Below are 6,007 nucleotides of genomic sequence, written 5' to 3'. Positions count from 1 at the left end.
CCTTCTTAAGCAAAGGAGGAAGAGGAAAATTAGACAAAATAAAGTTTCAGTGGCTGAGAGATTTCAAACAGAATGTAGAGGTTATCCTAGAGGTCATCCTTACACGTTATGTAGATAACCCTTTTTAGTTTATGGTGATCGGAGTGGGTGGAGGGAAGTACCTGAAGCTGTTGAGCTGTGTTCCAGTAGCCTAGATTCTTGAAGATGATTATATAAAGATATAACTTTTACAATGTGACTGTATGATTGTGGAAACCTTGTATCTGATGTTCCTTTCATTCGGGGTATGGAGTAAAAATATATAGATATAAAAAAATGAATAAATTATAGGGGGATGAGGGGTAAAATGAATTGGGTAGATGGAAATACTAGTGGTCAATGAGAGGGAGGGGTAAGGGGTATGGGATGTATGAATTTTTCTTTTTATTGATTTTCCTGGAGTGATGCAAATGTTCTAAAAATGATCATGGTGATGAATACACACTATGTAATGATATTGTGAGCCACTGATTGTACACTATGTATGGAATGTATGTGTGTGAAGGTTTGTCAATAACAATGTTAAAAAAAAAACTGCAGCATTAAACTGGATAATATGTGTTCTGTTTGGGATGATGAGGCCCCTAGTGACCTCAGCAGGTGCAGTTTCAGTGCTATAGTAGGCAATGAAGCCAGACGCAGTGAAGAGACATCTCCCATCAAGAATGTGGATGAAGATAAATGAAAGTTGTTGGGGAGGGTGCCAGCACAAGACAATATTCGTTTGTTTGCTTGATTTTTATTTTATTTTGTTTTGCTCTGCTGTGCTCGCTTTTTTTTCTTTTTACATTTTTATTGTGAAATATATATTAAAAAGCAATAAATTTCAAAGTACATTGTAGCAAGTAGTTATAGAACAGATTTCAGAGTTTGATATGTGTTACAATTCCACAATTTTAGTTTTTTCCTTCTAGCTACTCCAGGACACTGGAGATTAAAAGAAATACCAAAATAATAATTCAGCAGTCATAACTCATTTGTTAAGTCCTATCTTCTCTGTAATAACCTCTCCTACTCCTTTGATCCTTCTCCCAATCATTAGAGCTATGCCCATTCTAACTTTTCATGTTGGAGAGGGCTGTCAATAATGTGGGATAGGGGGATGGAACTAGTTGATGTTCTGGAGAGGCTGGCCCCCCTGGGTTTCAGAATGTATCTGGCCTAGTGTTCTAGTTGGCTAGCTGCCGGAATGCAACACACCAGAGACGGACTGGCTTTTAATAAAAGGGGATTTATTTTGTTGGTTCTTCAGAGGAAAGGCAGCTAACTTTCCACTGAGGTTCTTTCTTACGTGGAAGGCACAGGATGGTCTCTGCTGGTCTTCTCTCCAGGCCCCTGGGTTCCAACAACTTTCCCCTGGGTGACTTCTTTCTGCATCTCCAAAGGCCTGGGCTGAGCTGCGAGTGCTGAGATGAGGAATGCCTAGCTGCTTGGGCTGTGCTACGTTGAGCTCTCTCATTTAAGCACCAGCCAATTAACTCAAACGTCACTCATTGCAGCAGACACGCCTCCTAGCCGACTGCAGATGTAATTAGCAACAGATGAGGTTCACGTACCATTGGCTAGTGTCCGCAGCAACAGAACTAGGTATGCTCACCTGGACAAGTTGACAACTGAATCTAACTAACACACCTAGGAACCCATCTGAAGGTTGTAAGTTTCTGGAAAGTAATCTTAGTATGGAACTTTTAAAGAATCTCAGATAGAGCCTTAGGTGTTCTTTAGTTGGCAGGAATTGTTTTGACTGGGGTTGGCAAACCATGGTGTTCTAGTTTGCTAGCTGCCAGAATGTGATATAGCAAAAACGGAATGGATTTTAAAATGGAGAATTTAATAAGCTGTTAGTTTACAATTCCAAGGCTGAGAAAATGTCCCAATTAAAACAAGTCTATAGAAATGATCAATCTAAGGCATCCAGGGAAAGACATCTTGGTTCCAGAAGGCTGATGACATTGAGCGGTTCTCTCTCAACTGGAAAGGCCCATGGTGAACATGGCGACGTCTGCTACCTTCCTCTCCAGACCTTTTATTTCTTGACTCTCCCCAGGAGGCATTTTCCTTCTTCATCTCCACAGGTCACTGGCTGGTGGATTCTGTGGTTCTCTCATCCTTCTGCCGTGGTTCTGCAGCGCTCTCCTCGTTCTCAAAAGGACCTCTCTCCAAAATGTGTCCTCTTTTATAGGATTCCAGTAAACTGATCAAGACCCACGTAGAATAGGTGGAAACACGTTCTCCATCTAATCAAGTTTAATGTCCACAATTGATTGAGTCACATCTCCGTGGAGACAACCTAATCAAGTTCCCAACCTACAGTACAGAATAGGGATTAGAAGAAAACATTGCTTCCACAAGATTAGTTAGAGTTAAAACGTGGCTTTTCGAGGGTACATAAATACTTTCAACCCAGCACATATGGTAAATAGCAACATCTAGCTGAAGCAATATCTAGCATAAGAATAGCCTGCAGAAAGTCCCCTTGGGGGAATGGTGAGAAAGGGGGAAAATTCAACTTCCCCAAGTGGAGAATTCTTGATATTATCAAAAGCAGTGGGAACAACCAAAGCAATAGGCTGAGCCCCCAATCTTGGGGTCTGTTCATATGAAAATTAACCCCGCAAAGGATAGTCTAAGCCTACTTAAATTAGGCCTAACAGTCACCTCCAACAGAACCTCTTTTGTTGCTCAGATGTGACCTCTCTCTCTCTCCAGCCAACACAACAAGCAAACTCACTGCCCTCTCCCTTTCTACGTAGGACATGACTCCCAGGGGCATGGAACTTCCTGGCAATGTGGGACAGAAATCTTAGAATGAGCTGGGACTCAGCACCAAGGGAATGAGAACACCTTCTTGACCGAAATGGGGAAGAGAGAAATGAGACAAAATAAAGTGTCAATGGCTGAGAGATTCCGAACAAAGTTGAGAGGTTATTATGGAGGTTATTCTTATGCATTAAATAGATATCACCTTTTTAGTTAAGGAATAACATAGAGGCTGGAGGGAACTATCTGAAAATGTGGAGCTGTGTTCCAGTAGCCATGTTTCTTGCAGATGATTGTATAATGATATAGCTTTCACAATGTGACTGTGTGATGGTGAAAAAAAAAAGGAATAGCCTGCAGAATAGCCTCTCAACTCTATTTAGACTCTCTCAGCCAATGACACCTTATTTTGTGACATTTCTTTTCCCCCATTTGGTCAGGCAGTCATTATAAATCCCACGGTGCCAGGGCCATGCTCATCCCTGGGATTCCCATCCCATATTGCCAGAGAGACTTTCACCCTTGGATGTCATATCCCATGTAGGGGGGAGGGTGATGATTTTATTTGCAGGGTCGGACTCAGAGAGAGAGAATCCGCATCTGAGCAATAAAAGAGGTCCTCTGGAATTAACTCTTAGGCATAGCTATAGGTAGGCTTAGCTTCTCTGCTACATAAATAAGCTTCACAAGAGCAAACCTCAAGATCAAGAGCTTGGCCTATTGGCTTGAGTTCCTAATATTTGAGACAGTATTGGGGTTTTCCCAGTGGTAAGCTTAATAGTTCCATAGTTTTCTGCTTTGCTTTTAGAATAAGAAATTGGGGTGGGTGGCATGCTTATAACCTGAGATAAGGAACCAGAAGAGGGAGAAGGGATGACCGCTGGAGCAGAGCCAAAGGAGGGAGGAGGTAGGAGGGCACACCAGGGAGGGAAGCTGGTTTTGACTGGAAGGAGGGAGCCTGGAGGAATGGAAGTGAGGGTGAATGTGCATGAATACTTTAGGAGACAGTTTTCAGTGGGTTTGCTGGACTTCCGCACATTTTATGAGCAAAGGCTCTAACTGCCCTTTTGTTCCAAACTATCTTTTCGGGAATATTTGTCAGGTTTGATTACTGTCTGGCATACAAAAGATAATGTTTCCCTCCAGGGCAAAAAGCAGGTTCTGATTCCCTCCTCTAGGGTTTCCCAGCGTATTCAAACCTACCACACACACAGCATCTACCTAGGATGCTTACAGTGTCTGTTTCCTCAGAGGTATGGCAGGGAGAAGAGGAGGTTTTGGGAAGGGGGCAACATTTGGGAATCACTTTGAATGGCATGGAAGCTGAAGCTGACTAAGGTCAAGGAAATGGTCAGCATGGAGCACCCAGCAGGGCTGAATTGTCGTGGCACCAGACTGCTCTGGAGTGAGATACCCACCAGCACCATTCAGCTGTGTCGGGAGCAGACAGCATGGGGACAGGGCACTGTACATGCAGATCAGAGCACGGATCAAGGTCGGAGTTCACTGTACAGGAAGCCAGGGACAGAGGAGCTCATGGGTGACTGATGAGAGAGGAACTCAGGTTATTACCCACGGGGTCCAGCCTGGGTAGGAAAGACAGCTTCCAGGAGAGAGCAAGTAGAGGAGTAGAGAGGCTGGAGGCCCAGGAAGCTGAAGACAAGAGGAATGAGGACTCCAGATGGGTAGACCATAAGCTTTGATCCGAGGGGAGGTATGGCCATTCTCGGAGCGGACAGGATGGTCAACGCAGACAGGGCTCAGGCCCTCCCAGGAGGAGCGCAAACCGCCCCCACCCCCGGGGCTGGAGCCCAGGAAGGTAGAACATGGAAAGTTGAAGAAATTAATGGCTAGTCATTTTCTTTTTCTCCAAGAAGAAAAAAGTGGAGCATTTACTGAGAGTGGGGGATGGGAGTGAGGTTTTGGGGCTTAGAAGGTGCTGACCGAGGTTTTATTAACCACTGAGGAACTGAGAGGAGGTGCTGACCAAGGAATAAGTAACCTGCACAGGGATTCCGGCAACTGAAAACCATAAAGGTGGGAATGGAAGACTTTATTCCATAAACTCGACGCAGTGTCCATCAGCAGGGTGACAAGCTGTGCTCACCCTGCCTAGCAGTCCTGGGGTAAACGGAAAGGAAGGCTTGTGTGTGACCCTGCCTGACCCGGTTACCGCTAGAGGAGGTGGCAGAACTGAACCTGAACCACCCATTCCTGGCCATAGACCCAGACCCCAGAAAGCTTTTCGGGAAGCCTTGCAACTGGAGAGTTGCTACACCTAGTCTTGCTCTAACGCATGCACAGGCGAGAGCAGAAAGCATGGAAGGGGGTCAGACCTCCCTCACCCTTGCAGACCCCTGAGAGTTGGGGGGTGACGTTTTTGAGGTCTAAGACCCTGGGCCCTGCCCACTGGAGAATATACCAGGCCATCACTGTGCCTTCCCGCTGCTTCAGTGCTCTTACATTCTGTGCCCGGGAGAGGTCTGCCTGCGGGCGCACAGGTGCTCCCACTTCCTCAGTCCTTCCCAGGGATGCTCCCCCTCCCGCCCCAGCTAGACCATTCAGGTGGCTTCTCTGCCGGAAACCAGGTTGGCCTCGGTTTGAAAAAACCACAGTTCTGTTGAGGCTCCAGGCCGTCCAGGATAGTCACCAGAGGAGCGGGTGACCAGTGTCCCCACGCCCCCATCCCGCAGGCTTCCTTCCTCACCCCCTCCACCTCCAGCCCAGAGTCTGAGCCGTCGGGCTTTTCTCCTCTCTCCTGCCCCTCCCCTCCCTGGCTCTCCTAGCGAAACGGGCCCTCGTTCCGCCCGCAATTCTGGAATGGCCCAAAGTGCCAGGGCCAAACCCCTAGGTCTTTAAGGTTGTTCCGAGGGGAGCCGGGCGGGTCGCTTCCCCGCGGCGCCCCACCAGACTCGGGCAACGGGAGGCGCCAGGCAGGGGCCGCCAGGCGGCAGTACGCGGTCTCCGCAGCAGGTGGCGGCGTCGCCCAGCGCCCCGCCGCGCCCGCCGGACCTCCCGGGGTGGGGAGAGCGCCCGGCCTGGACCATGCGGAGAAAGCACCCGGCCCAACCCGGGCTCGCGAGGGTCCCGGGGCCGGGCGCCTGCAGGGCGCGCAGAGGCGTGGGTCCCAGCTGTCGAAGTCCCTCCTGCGACAGCGCCAGGGGCTCCCGGCGTCGGAGCAACTCTCCCACCTGCGGGACCCTGCGGC

Source organism: Tamandua tetradactyla, chromosome 6, assembly GCF_023851605.1.
Source record: "Tamandua tetradactyla isolate mTamTet1 chromosome 6, mTamTet1.pri, whole genome shotgun sequence".
Classification (NCBI taxonomy): Eukaryota; Metazoa; Chordata; class Mammalia; order Pilosa; family Myrmecophagidae; genus Tamandua; species Tamandua tetradactyla.
This window is presented reverse-complemented; position numbering follows the sequence as displayed.